At 36.3% G+C, this 17694-nt stretch overlaps 1 protein-coding gene across 5 annotated transcripts in view; it reads right to left on the bottom strand.

Moving 5' to 3' along the window:
* SRFBP1 (serum response factor binding protein 1) overlaps positions 1-17694 on the bottom strand; it is a 79138-nt gene that overhangs the window by 47526 nt on the left and 13918 nt on the right. The gene's annotated exons all lie outside the window — the stretch shown is intronic.

The following is a 17694-nucleotide window of genomic DNA, read 5'->3' as shown; positions in this document are numbered from 1 at the left end:
TCCTATTTCCCCATGTCCTCTGTGTTATTTCTTATGCTCCACAAATAAGTGAAACCGTATGATAACTGACTCTCTCTGCTTGACTTATTTCACTCAGCATAATCTCTTCCAGTCCCATCCATGTTGATACAAAAGTTGGGTATTCATCCTTTCTGATGGAGGCATAATACTCCATAGTGTTTATGGACCACATCTTCTTTATCCATTCGTCCGTTGAAGGGCATCTTGGTTCCTTCCACAGTTTGGTGACCGTGGCCATTGCTGCTATGAACATTGGGGTACAGATGGCCCTTCTTTTCACTATATCTGTATCTTCAGGGTAAATACCCAGTAGTGCAATTGCAGGATCATAGCGAAGCTCTATTTTTAATTTCTTAAGGAATCTCCACACTGTTCTCCAAAGTGGCTGCACCAACCTGCATTCCCACCAACAGTGTAAGAGGGTTCCCCTTTCTCCACATCCTCTCCAACACACGTTATTTACTGTCTTGTTAATTTTGGCCATTCTAACTGGTATAAGGTGGTATCTCAATGTGGTTTTAATTTGAATCTCCCCAATGGCCAGTGATGATGAACATTTTTTCATGTGTCTGTTAGCCACCTGTATGTCTTCTTTGGAGAAGTGTCTGTTCATGTCTCTGCCCATTTTTTTGACATGAGTATCTGTTTTGAGTGTATTGAGTTTGAGGAGTTCTTTATAGATCCTGGATATCAGCCTTTTGTCTGTACTGTCATTTGCAAATATCTTCTCCCATTCCGTGGGTTGCCTTTTTGTTTTGTTGACTGTTTCAAGTGCAGAAGCTTTTAATCTTGATGAAGTCCCAAAAATTCATTTTTGCTTTTGTTTCCTTGGCCTTTGGAGACATATCTTGAAAGAAGTTGTTGTGGTCACTATCAAAGAGGTTACTGCCTATGTTCTCCTCTAGGATTCTGACGGAATCCTGCCTCACGTTGAGGTCTTTTATCCATTTCGAGTTTATCTTTGTGTATGGTGTAAGAGAATGGTCGAGTTTCATTCTTTTACATATAGCTGTCCCATTTTCCCAGCACCATTTATTGAAGAGACTGTTTTTTTTTTTTTCCCACTGTGTATTTTTCCCTGTTTTGTCAAAGATTATTTGACCATAGAGTTGAGGGTCCATATCTGGGCTCTCTACTCTGTTCCACTGTTCTATGTGTCTGTTTTTATGCCAGTACCATGCTGTCTTGGTGATCACAGCTTTGTAGTAAAGCTTGAAATCAGGCAATGTGATGCCTTCAGTTTTGCTTTTCTTTTTCAACATTTCCTTAGCAATTCGGGGTCTCTTCTGATTCTATATAGATTTTAGGATTGTTTGCTCCAGCTCTTTGAAAAATGCCTGTAGAGTTTTGATCAGAATGGCACTGAAAGTATAGATTGCTCTAGGCAGTATAGACATTTTAACAATGTTTATTTTTCTGATCCATGAGCATGGAATGGTCTTCCATCTTTTTGTGTCTTCTTCAATTTCTTTCATGAGTGTTCTGTAGTTCCTTGAGTACAGATCCTTTACCTCTTTGGTTAGGTTTATTCCCAGGTATCTTATAGCTGTTGGTTCTATAGTAAATGGAATCGATTCTCTAATTTCGCTTTCTGAATTTTCATTGTTAGTTGTAATACCCTTTTTTTTCTTCTTACAGCTATTGTTTTAAAGTCTGATAAAAACATTGATACTCAATGAAATCTTAGTTAAATTGCAGGATACAAAATCAATATAGGCTTACCTCAGAAATATTGTGGATTTGGTTCCAGACTACTGAAATAAAATGAATACCTCAATAAAGGGAGTCAAATAAATAGTTTAGGTTTTCCAACACATATAAATGTTATCTTTACACTATACTGTGATCTACTAAGTGTGCAATAGGATTATATCTAAAATACAACATACATAGCTTAATTTAGAAAAGCCATTGCTAAAAATGCTAACCATTATCTAAGCTTTCAGCAAGTTGTATTCATTGAACGCAGATCATCATAACAAATATAATAATGAAAAAGTCTGAAATCTCAAAAGTATTATCAACATTTGGCATAGAGACATGAAGTGAGAAAATGCTACTGGAAAATGGTGCCAATAAGCTTGCTTAACACAGGCTTACCACAAACCTTCAATTTGTAAAAAATGCAGTATCTGTGAAATGCAATAAAGAGAAGCACAATAAAACAAGGTATGCCTGTATAAAAAATCTGATATAAAAAATTCTGTTGCATTTCTCCATGCTAATAACGACGATCAGAAAGAAAAATTAAGAAAACAATCCCATTTACAATCATACCAAAAAGAAGAAAATAACTAAGAATAAATTTAATCAAGGAAGTGAAAGATCTTCTCTGAAAAACTATGACATTGATGAAAAAAATGGAAGATGGAACAAAGAAAAGCAAAGTTAAAGCATCATCATGGATTGGAAGAATCTGTTAAAATGTCTATGCTACCCAATGCAATCCAAGATTCAATGTAATCCTTATCCAAATACAGACAGCACGTTTTACAGAATTAGAACAAATAATTCTAAAATCTGTATGGAACTACAAAAGACCCCAATTAGCCAAAGCAATCTTGAGTAAAAAGAAAAGGCAGGAGGTATCACACTCCCAGATTTTAAACAATATTAAAGAGTTATAGTAATCAAGATAGTATGGTCTTCGTACAAAAATCAATACATAGATCAATGGAAAAAAAAAAACAAAAACCAGAACCCAGAAATAAATCCACGCTTGGATTTATTCCTGGGCTGCAAGGTTGGTTCAACATCTGCAAATCAATCAATGTGATAAAATACATTAAGAAAAGAAAGCATAAGAACCATATGATACTCTCAATAGATGCTAAAAAAAGCACGTGACAAAGGACAGCATCCTTTCTTGATCAAAACTCTTCAAAGTGTAGGGACAGAGAGTACATACCTCGGTATCATCAAAGCCATCTATGAAAAATCCACAGTGAATATCATCCTCGGGATGCCTGGGTGGCTCAGCTGGTTAAGCGGCTGCCTTCGGCTCAGGTCATGATCCCAGCGGCCTGGGATCAAGTCCCATATTGGGCTCCTTGCTCGGCAGGGAGCCTGCTTCTCCCTCTGCCTCTGTCTGCCTGTGCTCGCTCGCTCTCTCTCCCCCTCTCTCTCTCTGACAAATAAATAAATCTTTTAAAAAAGAAAATCATTCTCAATGGGAAAAAACTGAGAGCTTTTCCCCTAAGGTATCAATAGGTACATAAAAAGATGCTCAAAATCATTAATCATCAGGAAAATGACAATCAAACCACCATGAGATACCATCCCCTACCTGTCAGATTGGCTATTATCAAGATAAAAAATAAGGAGTGTGATAAGGAGGATCTGGAGAAAAGGGAACCCTCGTGCACACCTGGTGAAAATATAAACTGGTACAGCAACTATGAAAAACAGTACGGATCCTTCTCAAAAAATTAAAAATAGAACTACCATATGATCTAGCAATTCCACTTCTAGGTATTTATGCTCAGAAAATGAAAATCTAATTTGAAAAGTCACATGCACCCTATGTTCATCAGAGCATTATTTACAATAACCAAGACCAACAGTGTAGGTGTCCACTGACAGATGTATGGATAAAAGAGATGCAGAGGGACATAAAGAGTTATAAATTTCCAGTCATACAATAAAGAAGTCACAGGGAAGAAAAGTATAACATAGGAAATATAGCCAATAAACTTGTCATAATTTTGTAGGTTGAGAGATGGTAACTAGATTTACCACGGTGATTGTGTCATAATATGTACAAATGTTCAATCTCTCTGTTGTATACCTGAAACTAATATGAGGTACATCAACTATATTTCCAACAAAAAAATTAAAAAAAAAAAAACCAAAAAGAGTAGAGTTTAATTTTCAAAATAATCCTAGTAACACAAAGGAAGATACAATGCAACAGACTGTTAAAAATTCATTAGCTAAGTATATATATTTGAAGATGAAGTAATAAGCAAGGCAACTTCTATTTAGTGCTGTACTTCTCAATGGTGGGAACAATAAAAAGATACAAATTACCATGGGACTTTTCTCAAATTGCACATATACCTCCCATCCATTATGATCTATGTTCCCAGGCATGAATCTTCATGCACTTATCCCCCTGTCTCCCCCAACAAAACCACTGTTTTAGAGGTTCATGAAGGCTAGAACAATGATTCACTCTAGTTTTCTAAGAGTATACATGAAGTGGTGCTGACTGCTGCCTAATCAGATAGAGCTAGAGGATCATAAAAACAGGAATCCATATTTACATGCACAAAATGTAATGCTGCCTGTAGTATTCAGACAGAAATAGGGATGAAAGAGAAAGTTGCTCAGTATGAGAGATGCCAAGTGACAAAAAAGCTTTTAATACGCATGAGGAATTAGACTGGGTGTAGGAGACACCAGGAAGTGCATTTAGGTTCTTGAGCAGGAGAGTGATACAATAAAGCAAAGTAGTTTTACTACTAGGAAATTTTACTAGTGTCAGGTTTTTGCTGGCAGCCAGTTAGGCAATTACTAAATGTCTACAAATAGCACTGTCTCACTTCAGTTCCAAGTTGACTTTCATGTTTAAAATTACACTTCATATTCTAACAACTAAACTGTGAATATTTTTCTACTATAAATTATTTTCATATCCAACCTTGGTGAAAATAATTACTGATAATGAAAATGATTACAATCTCAATGGGCAAACACTGAAAACAACTTACATAATTCAGTATTTCGAAGTCTGGATTTCACCTCACGGGAGATTTCAAATAATTCAGTCAAATGAAGCTCCAAAACCATCGTGTCATTATATAGCCCCACCTTTCACAGTAAAAATACCCTTCAGAAAACAAGACAAAATTGCTTGTTTAGCCCAACTGATTAAACTGAATTACATTTTTTCATCACTTAAAAAAAAAACCTACACTGTTCCTGGCACATATTATTCACTTCTATTAACTCTAAAGAGGTAGGCAGAGATGAGGTCCAGCACTTACTTCAATCTGAAGATTCTGAGAAGTCAGTGGGGACAGATTTCTTCATTCTAGAGAATCTCTTTTAAAGAAATGGCTGGCCTTGGGGAGAAAAGTTTACTGTATCTGATGCAGAATCTAAGCATTTGTTTAAAAGAACATACTGTGGCGAATTTGTAAGAAGTAAGGTTTGAAAACACTTAATTTTTATGTTTTTTCAGGATAACATGTTAAGAACAAAAAAAAATTAGTGGAAGTGGCAGGTGTAGAGGTATTAGTTTATTACTGAGTACATCAAATAAAAAGAGGACAAAATTACAGCTCGGTCTGAAATACTGTATTTGCATTTTTATTCCTAAAATATTTCATCTACATATATTTACTAGTTTTCCCTGCCCAACCACAACCAGAAACAAAACCTCAAAATTAATGGACAATTACCTAAGCCCATAGCACATTTTTTTTCCCTCACAGTGAATCAACTTGGGAATACATCAAAAAGCCTTAGGGAAATTACACTACGTGACTGAGCCAGTTTTTTCCTGTTATTCTGGAAATATGACTAAGATATAGAGATGTGCTAAGAGGAATATAGGAATGTGCTGAGAGTGGTCTTTAACTAAAAATTATAAAGCAAAATATTCCAAAGTCCCAAGGAAGTCAAACTGTTATTCCTTCAAAGTATTTCTCTACAATCTTCAAGTTTCTGTAATCTTTTCTAAGGGCATATAATAAAATCCATATTTGTTTCTTGATCATATCTCCGTGTGTTAACAATTTAAAAAGTCTTCATCAATTAATATCAGAATCACATTACATTCGAATGTGTTAAAATATAATACCAGATTTTCCAAGAAATGGAAATTTTTTTTTGTTTTGTTTAAAGATTTTATTTATTTATTTGATAGACAGGGATCACAAGTAGGCAGAGAGGCAAGCAGAGAGAGAAGGGGAGAAGAAGGCTCCCTGCTGAGCAGAAAGCCCTATGCGTGGCTCCCAGGACCCTGAGATCATGACCTGAGCTGAAGGCAGAGGCTTAACCCACTGAGCCACCCAGGCGCCCCGAGAAATGGAAATTTTTTGAAACCTAATCACTGCTCGTAATTCACAGTCCCAAGGCAATTATTTTGGTGTTTAGTTTAAAACTTCTAAATACTAAAATCACACACAAAATCTTTATAGATAATAAGGTACTCTATCTTTTAGAAAGACCCAACTACTCTAATTTCGTCAAATTATGAACAGATCCTATTTTTTTCCCAAGAAGCAATGGTGATATATTATTTGATCATTGTTTTCACTTTTCTATTAATAGGGATCATTAGAATTATAATGCAAAACCATATTTCTTCATAATACCCAGTTATTCTTGATAAAATTACACATTTAATACTTAAAGGTGTTAAGGTTAGTAAAGAACATAGATCACTGATTCAGAGAGATTTGCACTAAATTCTGGTTTTATCGATCAAGGGCATGTGACTTTAAGCAAAGCCATTATCCCTTAAACCCCCAGTTTACACACCATAAAACGGAGCTAAAGAGGAACCTTGGAGAGCTCCTATGCAGATTAGGAAGAATATGAGTAGGCAGCAAAGTGTCTGGCACAGAGGAGGCGCTCAACAACCACTAAGATTATTATTAAGTTGTTTATGAGCAGCAGTGTTCTAACATACAAGGCTGAATTTCCTTGGGCTAGAAATAATATGTTAAGTGTGGGATGTGAAGTTGCTGCATTGTATCCTGCTATCTAACTGGAATAATACAACTAGAAAATAACAAGGAAATACTCAATTTGGTAAATAACACTAATATTTTTTATTAAACTGGTCACTCTTCCCAGGAAACCTTCCCTGATTACTAGCTAAAACCAATTTCTTTTTAAGGCTGTGTGTATCAGCTTCTTTCTCTGATAGTGTCAGATTTTTGCAGAGCAGGAAGAACAAAACATATGGCATATGACCTTCCATAGAGACAAGTTTAATAAATGTGCAGGAAAAATTAAGTCAGTCACTGCTTCCTATCTAGTTATCTTGCCTCCGATCCCTTTTCCCCTCTAAATCAATCTTCCACAGTCCTTCAGATTTATCTTGCCAGAAAACAAATGCGATGACTCAAAAACCTTTGACCATCTACATTTCTTAAAAGGCTTTCAACTCTAATTTCATTTACCATTTTGGTCACCATCGTCAACTGTTTGTGATTCCATTCATACCATATTCTACCCAGGCTATTAATTCACCAAGGAAATATTAGCTGAATGTCTGCTTTTTGCCAATTAATGCTCTAGCACCGGGTAATATCGTATTCTCAAAAAAGGTTACATATAAAGAAATAATCACAGTTCAATGTGCTAAATACCGTAAAAGAAAAGAGAATTGAGCCTTCCTTCCCAATCACACCACGTACTTTCAGACTTGTATGCTTTGTTCTTGGTGTGCTCTCTTTATGGAGACTGCCTTTTCCAAAGTAGAATCATACCTATTTTTAGAGCCGCAATTCAGTATCTCCCATTCACTAAGGTCTTCCCTAAGTCCTATAAGTAATTACATTAACTGATCCCGTCCTTGGTTTCTACCACTATGTGGTTATAGTACTGGTATAGTATGTATCCTAAATAGATTCATAGGCTTGTTGTTTGTTTCTGACAGAACAGTATGTTCCCCAACAGGAGAAACTGATTTATCTATATACATTGCTGTAGGTTCTAAATTAAAATGTATTTAACCTGAGCATATAATAATTTATAATAGCTGTTCTGGAAATCCCCCCCCTTTTTTTAAATTTGTAACTTCTTGTTTTTCTTTTCTGGTTGAAAAGTTTATGGATTTTAAGAAGTCCAGTGATAAACTAGGATGCTATTGTAGATTCTGATGAACAGTAGAATAATTTTTATTGGTTAACTAAACCCAAACCCCCACAAGTTCTATTTTAATATACTGAGTCTTAACAGAAATCGTTAAGCTTTGTTATCACGAAATAATTCTCTGAGTAGCCTAAACACTAGTACTAGCTATTCCAACACACAGGAAAGAACAGAAAGCATACATGGATTCTATTACAACAGGAATCTAACAATGTAGGGTATGTGTTCAAGTTAATGACTATAAATGTTTCAATGTAATTTGTCTCCATTTGACCAAAATTCAGGTGGCATTCAGTTAAATAAAAAAGAAAATCCTATTTTGCAAGACCAGTTATTCACTGTTGTTATTGCTGCTTTTCCCAAGGGCCTGTTCTCTCCCATTGTGGATTTCCAACAAAGTATGTTGTAATATTTGCCTCTTTTCTCAAACACCACATTATTTTGTACTGGAATTATGATAGTGATATTGGTTGTCCAAATTTTTAAAATTAATAGTTGAAAAGGGCTTTGGGTACTTTCACAGTTAGTAGGAATGTTCTGCCAAGGTTTAAGTTCAAATTTCCAGAATTACAAAACTTAAAAAATAAAAACAATACAAAAAGAAATACAAAATATTTTTTAAAAAGGCCATGTGATACTCTTTTTTTACTTCCTACCCCTCAATCCTGTTTACACATTCACTTCTCTTTGAACTAGGCTGATCTCGACTGAAGCAATTCCAAAGTCAGTTTTTTATTTTAAAATTAGGTGTATGTAATGACTCAGTAAATGCTAATCACATTTTCATCACTTGGGCCAACCAGGACCTCTAACTTATCCTTTGTTTTCACATAGAAGCACACAGGTTCAAAGCGAGTATGGGTACTACTTTCATCTGCCACAAATGCTCTTACTGAAAAGATGAAAGTATTTTAAGGCTACCAGAGACTTGATAAAATATCTTCATATCAACACAGCTTAATAATGCAATACCGTTAAGGGCTTCAGGAATATAACTTATTCAGAATGTGGCTTAAAGCCAAGAAACCACATGCCGGGAAGCAAACTGAAATTCCTATGTGATGATCTGTTTCTAAATGCTGTTTCATGAGTGTGAGGAGAGCAGTATATACTGATCTTCTAAAATACTGCTAGAACTTCCTGTTTATCATTTCAAATGTCACAAGTTGAGTACAGAAGGCTATTAAATCAGGGCACCCTACTCTGCTTTAGAAGCAGTAAGAGTTCTGTCTTTAAAAAAACTAAGTTAGAAGACAAATGGTCTAAGAGCAATGGCTAAGGTGAGTGTGAAATGAAGAGTCTATTCATCTTTGGTTGCTGACATTTAACATTAAAAACGATGACTGGTTTTAGACTCTTCTCAGTCAGTCATGGGTCCGTAGTCTACTCATCTGTAGAGATGCAGAGCAACCTCGACATTCTTTTTTTTTTTTTAAAGATTTTATTTATTTATTTGAGAGAAAGAAGAGAGCACACAAGCAGGGGAGCAGCAGGCAGAGAAAGAGGGAGAAGCAGGCTTTGCCGATGCGGGGCTCAATCCCAGGTCCCTGGGATCATGACCTGAGCTGAAAGCAGAAGTTTAACTGACTGAGCCACTCAGGGGACCCACAATCTTGACCTTCTAAATAAGGCCAATAAAAGTAAAAAATAAAATAAAATAAAAATTGCTTAAAATTCACTCAGTCAGCTAGCTAAAAAACATCCACTATGTACCTGACACATTACTAAGTGCCGGTGACAGAGACTTAAGTAAAACCACCAATTTTCTAAAGAAGGTCTAAATAGGAGGTAGGAATGGCATGAAAGGAGACTGCTATATGACAGAAGAAATTGATACAAGGTAAGGGACTGCTCAGAGGAGGTGGAGAACAAGTCTGGGGTCAGAGTGATGGTATGAGGGAAAGTTTCCAAAAGCAAGTAACTTATAAGGGTTGAAGTAAAGAGTAAGTCTTTGTTCAGGTGACAGACATACATAAAAAGCCTGATCAACAGCAAGGAGGTAGGAAATAGGTTGATATGTCTGGGGTTCAGTATAGCTGGCACAGAAAGTATGTGGTTGATGGAAGGGAGAAGTGGAGGGGAGGAGCCAGAGTACAGATCACATAGGGCTTTGTATGCCATGTCAGAGGGACTCCTGATCAGATCCATGTTAGGAAGAAGCAGCACCTAAATTATAAGCGGTTACATATTTAGAAGAGAGAATTAATAGATTTGGCAAACAAGATCTGGGAGTAGCAGGTAACTAAGGAAGAAGGGAATGCAAAGTGATTCCTAGATTTCTGGGTTAGGAAACTAGATGAATAGTGTCAAAACCAAAACCAGGAAGAGAAGAAAAGATCAGGTGAAAAAGAGGGTCGTGGTGAGTTACAAAATGTTAGGGCCAATACTCAGACACTGGTATCTTTCAGAATAACTACTCGTTCACGGTCTCTTCTCTATCGTACCATATAGCCAACGCCCCAGGTGGTAGACCGGTGATGGACATTAATCCAGGACGGGCTGAGGACTTCAACCAGAATAGGTTCTTCCCTTGAACAGAAGATGCAAGAATTATGGAGTCAAAGCTGCCACTCACTGTAAGGTGGCCCTGGACACATCTAGGGAGTGAAAGCTCTCTGGGGAGCTGAAGAGAAAGAGAGGGAGAAGAGGGGCTGGGGTGGAAACTGAGGAAAAGCAGAGAGGAGCACAAAATGAAGAGAAAAGGAGCAAGAAGGAAACACATACACGAACCAGCTAAGTTTCTGAGAGCTCCCTACATCCCGACTATGCCAGGCAAGGTTAAACTGAGTTCTTGCACTTAGAATTAAGAAACCCTACAGTCCTCTGCAGCTTAGCTCAGTGAGTCAGGTAAAAATGTTCAGTTTCAGGTGCATGCGCAAACACATAAGTGGAGCTAAATCTAAGAGCGCACATGTTATGGGAAAGATCTGCCTCAGAGAGAGATTACACTGTCCAGAATAGTGATAGTAGTTAAACTTGTGAGTGGCCAGAATGGAGAGTATAGTGTGAGAAGCTAAAGAACTAACTGAAGGGGAACACAAGCGTACAAGTCAGAGTTAATCCTATTGAAGGATACTGATGAACAGACAGGGAGGAGCTAAACTCAGCCCTGCGAAGGGAATGGCAAATGAGGAGGTCAAGATCGCAGTGGCTATATTATTAGGAACAAAGAAGTTATTCCAGTAAGGAAAAGAAGACAGTGAGAGTCAGTTAAAGGAGGATGATGGGTGTTCAGGCACAAATTAAACAAGTTTATTAGCTGAGGAACATCCACATTAAGAAAAAGTCTGAAGCTATCAGTGAGATAAGGCGTAAGTAATGAAAGGGGCAAAAGAAAAGAACATGGCAATCAAGAGGGATTGGCCTTGAATAGAAGGGGAAAGGAAAAACGAGCCCCACCCCACCCTCCCAATCCCCCCGCGACCAGTAAGAATAAAAATATCAGTCTAGGGTTAGTTTCTGAAGAAACAAAGACTTAAAATAAACCTTAGAGAGTTTCACCACATGTCACTTTTAAAATACCAAAATACAAGGAAGATCGTATCGAAAACAATTATTAACATTACTAAATGTTAGATGCTAAAGGGGTAAATGTCTAGAAAGGTCTTACTCTACCAAAAATACAAAATAAATAAGTAACTGGCAATTTAGTAAAGTAAGAATTTAGGAAGTGTAAGTAGTATTATAATAATATATAAAAACTTGTCAACTGTAGCTTTGCAATTAAAAGAGTAAACACATTAGACATTTTGCCAAATGTCTGTGTCAAAGGGCATATGACCTTTTATGCCCACCGACAGTGAGTAAGACTGCCTGTCCATGTCATGACATCCTCTCCAACAAGAGATATTTTTCAGATTCATCTTAGTCTAAGGGTCACTGATTTTTACATTGCTCAGTCTATCCCTTTACCTATTGTATGAGCTATTAATTCAATAAAGTATCCACCAAAATAGATATTACCAGTAACTATAGTAGAGAAAAGTGAACAGGGAGAGAAAAGAGAAGCGAAAATGTGATGGGACAAGTAGAAATAAAGGAGAAAAATTCAACAGTCATGCAGGTGGTACCACTCTCCTGGGTGCCTCGATGCCTCCACTCTTCCAGAGAAGGGCATTACTTGTCTCCCTCTTGGTAAAAATACCATGCTGAGTTTCTATTGGACATCTTTAAAGTAACTTAAAGGTTTCAATTAATTATTTACTACTTGATTTCTTGAATGCACTAAAGAAAAATAATCTAAAAAAGTAGAGATTTATGAAAGGGACTGGTAAGTCAGTATGATTCTTGAGGATCCTACAGCCATAAAAGATCACAATGCACAAATGCTCAAGGAATCCGGGAAGTAGACAAGTAAGAGAAATATTACCTCTTCTGTACTTGGACCACTGTCTGCAGCTTCTAGGTTTTAGAGCTGAAGAAAGAAAACAGGACTTTGAAACAAATTGAGTCTTCACCGTTTATCAGACACCTTCTTAGTGATAATAAACAGGATGGGGATGGGGAGGAGGGAAGGCATGCTTAGGATCAAATGCATAAGAACAAAAACCATTTTGGTTCTTTCAGCACAGTCTGCCAAAGAAGCGAGGCCATGGAGGAACTACAACTTCAAAAAGCCATCAATCATTATGACCAAATAAAGGGGTTTGCCCACTGAAAATAATACTGCTACCTTTGAAAACACTACCACCACCAAAGCCACCTAGTTCGTCACTCCCTTCTTGAAACAGTCTATTGGTTTCCTAGACATTACACTTTCTTGGCTCCTTTTCTTCTTCTGGCTACACTTTTTCAAACTCTTTGACTTATTCTTCCTCATCTTGCTAAGATCTAAATCTACAGTGTCTTGGGGTGGTCAGGCCTCTTTTCTTAGCTACTTGTAGTTAATTCCAACTTTGGACACTTTGTTTTCTGGGTATGAGACTAAGATACTAACAGATCATACAATTAACTTGATTGTCCCTCACTTCCCCCAGCAACAACCATAAAACTTGGACATACGAGAAAAAGCCCTGACTGAAGGTAACGGAGAGTAAACGGAAGCAGAAAGACTCTGATAGGGAGTCTAAGTTGACTAAGCCGTAGGTAAAGATGGGAAGCTATACAAATAGGCTACCATCTCCTCAGAGCGGAGGCTACGTGCAGTCCTCAAGGTTCAAGAGGAACCTTGGAAAAGTACCGCCAGAAGACACTACTACTGAAAGAGCAGGGGAAACCCGGACGGAAAAGGACCACGTAAGAGACTCTTAAACCTGACCTACTCCTGTGAAGAACCAATTCAAAGCAGGTCCAAGAACAAAAACGGTCTGAACTGAGGCCGGAGCTGCTGCCTACAAAAGAAAGTTTGCGGATAATGCCTAACCCCAAATGTTAACTGCTAAGACAAACACTCTTTGTAGAAAAAGAATCAAACCCAGAATCTCTACTACTTAACTGAGGTACTATGTTGAGGGTAATATCCAAAAGGACACAGCACAGGAAGAGACCAGAAACAGAAACGCTGTCATTCTCCATAGGCACAAATGGCTAGTATCAATATCCTCCATGATGCATACAGGTATGTATCTGTAAAAAGTCCCCTTAATGAGTTAACACCTTATCAGAGAAACAGAAAACATTCTAGCAGAGAAAGAGAAACAATAAAAAACTGTTAAATGATTCGGCCACAGAACATCTATCACTGGATGAAAGACTGCAGGATACTCACAAAGTTCCAACGTTTATTATCTCACAAATTACTTAATAATTGCAAACAGAAAAAGGTGCCTTTAAAATGGAGAAAGCTGGCAGAAAACATTCAAACCAAATGACTAGAACTCAACATCACTACTAAAGGGGCAAGCATGGATGTGATACACTGTAGTATTATGCTTATTATATTGCACAACTACAATTTTTCTAAGGTTTGAATTATTTTCCAAACAGCTGGAGGGAAACACCAACAAACAAATAAAAAGGCAAAAGACACTTACAAACCAGGGTAGAATGAATGCAGTTGTCCTGTATTCCATTCACTTTATCAGGAAGAAATGCCATAAAAAGTAGGTGAAGGAGTTTAACCTTACTTATTAATACTATGTTGTTGGGGTGCCTGGGTGGCTCAGTGGGTTAAACCCTCTGCCTTTGCCCCACATCGGGCTCTCTGCTCAGCGGGGAGCCTGCTTCCCCCTCTCTCTCTGCCTGCCTCTCTGCCTACTTGTGATCTCTCTCTGTGTCAAATAAATAAATAGAATCTTTAAAAAAAAAAATAATTATGTTGTTAACTGGTCCTCCTGGTGAACCGACTAATGATTTTTATTAGGAGGAAAGTCCTTACCTGAAAAATGCTCTTAGGAAGCTGTCCTTGTAAGGATGCCTACAGTAAACAAACTTAAAAATCTACAGAATTATGAGGCATGACCCACCAGAGAAAATCATTTAAGCCATCCAACAGAATGGGGAACAGAATGGAGAAGTTTCAAAACCTAAACGCTCTTTGCTCTGAAAATAACTACACTTCCTCATTTAGAGACCTAATCATTTACTCTGGCCCAGAAAGTGCCTGTCTGATGTAGCAAGGACATGCGGAATCACCCAGATTGCCGGATCTCTCTCCTTGCTTCACGTGCATTTCATCGCAGAGCCCTGAAACTATCAGCAAAGCTGGACTGTAGGTAAGATCTCTAATATGTGTCTGATTTGATTTTTTGTATTGGTGCACAGGCAAAAGATGAAACTGTCAAAAACAGTTATGATCTGGGACGAACTTAATACTGTTACTTTAGTAGGATAAGTGAACTAACTGTTAATTTGATACAACTAACTAGCACAGTATCCTTAGAGAAAAAATAAGGCATCTTTTACCCGATGACATTTATAGGAGAAAACAACAAAAAGTATATGAAATTACAGAGAAATTTCTCAGCAAATTTTTAAAAAGCAAATACAACCAGAAATGTACAAAATGTTAATTAATATATGAAAATATATGATGATAAACACTTAACCCAGTGGGTGTATGCAGCCCAGAACTCTTCTAAACATGCCCTGTGAAATAATCTGTGTAATTTACAGAGTTGGGGTGAAATTCAAATGACGGGATATAAATATTATCATAACCTAAACCATATTTCCTATTTGTATTTCACTAATGCCAACTACTTAGAAATAGGTTATGAAGGGGCATGAGAGCAGACAATCCTAACAGCTGATGTAAGCTCAAAGTTCGATTTGAGTAGGAGATCTGAGCACATCAAAAGAAAGGAAGACGGAAACAAAATTAGGAAGTTTTAAAATAGAGATGTAAAGGTAGCAGGCAATGCAAGGCCTCACAGAACCCATACACTCTCAGTGCACAGGAAAACCAACATATGGAAGAGTAATAGCCTCGGTGAGGAATAAGTAAGGAAAAGTAAGCAGAGAGAGGTAACTGAATATACTTAGTTGCGAGGAATTAAAGAATTTGAAAACATGTTGTAAATCTCGAGGCCTTTGTCCCCTATAGGACAAGTATCCTGTTTATTATTATATTCTCTCATCCAATCTCTAGGACAGTAGAATCTAGATACATTTCAGGAAATTCTTGCCTTACTGAAGCAGCACAATTAAGTAGTTAGTTACATTCACTTCATAATCTATTTGGAAGCCCACCACCCAGTAACTATTTGACCTTGGGCAAGCTGTTTGACTTCTCTAAGAAGTTTCATATTTTGTATTTGTATTTTGTATTTCTATTTTTGTATTTTTGTATTTTGTAAGATTGGGACAAGAATGATACCAACTTCCCAAGATAGTGAATATATATGTGCTGCCGAAGCGAGCACGCAAGATAGTGAATATAAAACACACAATATACTACCTGTCACATAGTAAATGCTTAGTAAAAACCAGTCATATTTACTATTTAAGAAGGAATTTCTTGAACATTTTGATTCACTTCAGTGTATGTCTTAATTTTACCATCTCCTTCTCTAGCTAACAGGAATCAGTAAAAGTTGATAAGTTACGTTAATTTCCAAAGAAAAAAGAACTGTTTAGGAAGACAGTATTGACACTAACATCAAAGTAAAAAGCATGAATACTATTAGAAAAGGCAGCAAAGGCTTGGTATTCATACATTACAGTCTATAAAATTAGAACCTATGATTTTATAGTATCGTAAAGATCAGGGCATTTTTTTTCTTGGTCAGAAAACACCAACTCCCATTTCTAAAAATATCTCAGGTTTTCTTCTTGAGGAAGTCAGCTTGCAACAAAATACCCTATTATCATAGAAAACAAGTATAGGACAATATGTCATGAACAACTCCGTAAAAATGTAGTGGTATATGAGCCAAAGAAAAAAAATCATCTGGAAAAACAAGTAGAGGTTTTTCTCCAAATTTATTTGAGACTGTTAAGTTTTCTGTTTGTGACTATTTCTTTGATACTCCCATGTAGATGATGAACACTTCATTAAGAAATCACAAATGACCTTTCAATTTTTAAAAATCCTCTATGCAAAAAAAAAAAAAAAAAAAAAATCCTCTATGCATTTGATTCTTCTAGAAAAGTAGCCTAATTTAGTAAAAGAATCATGAATGAGAAATAAAATTTCAAGTGTAAGAAAAGTGTGCAGTCTTTTTAGTACACTTTTTATTCTGGCTTTTACATTTAAATGTAATCCAGTTTTTAAATAGCACTATGAAAGAAGTTGATATAAAAGTATCCAATCTACACCACTACTAAAAAGAATTCAAAGTATATATACATATACATACTATTAATTTTACAAATGCAAGGAATATACAGGTTATAAATTTTAGTTTTCTATGAGGCAATAACCCCATAGTGGTATTAAGTAATCATATTAAATAGGAAAACAAACAAACAAGGTCACAACACTGCAATCTTGTGAACCTATAAACTTTAATTATCATTCAGCCTGCTTTCTTTTTGCTGATGAGGTTTAAGAATAAGAGAAAACAACTTTCACATATAGATCAAACAGGACTTTCTTTCTAATTAAGTTAAATTTACTAGCAAGAGCTACAGAAAGGAAGATTAACAAATATATTTTAACCTCAAACTCTTCATACGTTGTATATAGGCTTACTGTATATAATATATCTTTTCTAGGGTAATAGAAAATCAGCAGTTACACAGTAGTTCAAAGCATATGAATAATTTAGGACTGCAAAAATGACTATTCAGAAGAAATTATAGGGAAAAATTTAGTAAGGAATGTAATTAAGTAAGGACCTTGGTTAAGAGAAAGTGAAAGAAAAAACGGGATAAATCTTAATTTTCTATCTCAGTGCTACACTCAAAACAGAAATCTCTATAAAGGTTGTATTTCTCAGAGGAATTTCACAGAAAAAAGGTACATGAAAAAGCCCACATCATGTGTGATTCATACTGACACAAACAATAATAAGGACTCACAAACAAATGTTTTGACTGAATGACTAGATAAAAGGGGGATTAAATCTTTGAGAAAGAAAAGATACAGCGAATGGATTCTGCGAATTTTGCAGACCTGTGAACATAAAACAAAAATATGCAACAAAAAATAAAACTCACACAAAGAATCATGTCCACATCTATTTCTACTCAGATTAAACTGTGATAACTTTGTCCTATAAAACACTGTATTATCCCTTCCAAACGGAAAAAATGGTGAGAAGCTTTGATGATCTAACTCAATTAAAATATTGTTAGGGAATTCTCTTGCCCTTTTATCTATCTCAAAACTTGGAAGTTATACCAAAATGTAATAGTTAAACATACATGCAAAATGACCCTGCAATTAAGGTAATTGCTGGTACCAAATGTTGTTTTTAAGTTCTGCAATAAAACAGTCTCCCAGACATTTAATAGTATGTC

This window comes from Meles meles, chromosome 3 (genome assembly GCF_922984935.1).
Source record: "Meles meles chromosome 3, mMelMel3.1 paternal haplotype, whole genome shotgun sequence".
Taxonomy (NCBI): Eukaryota; Metazoa; Chordata; class Mammalia; order Carnivora; family Mustelidae; genus Meles; species Meles meles.
The sequence above is the reverse complement of the archived record's forward strand: the minus strand, read 5'-3'. Positions and strand labels throughout refer to the sequence as shown.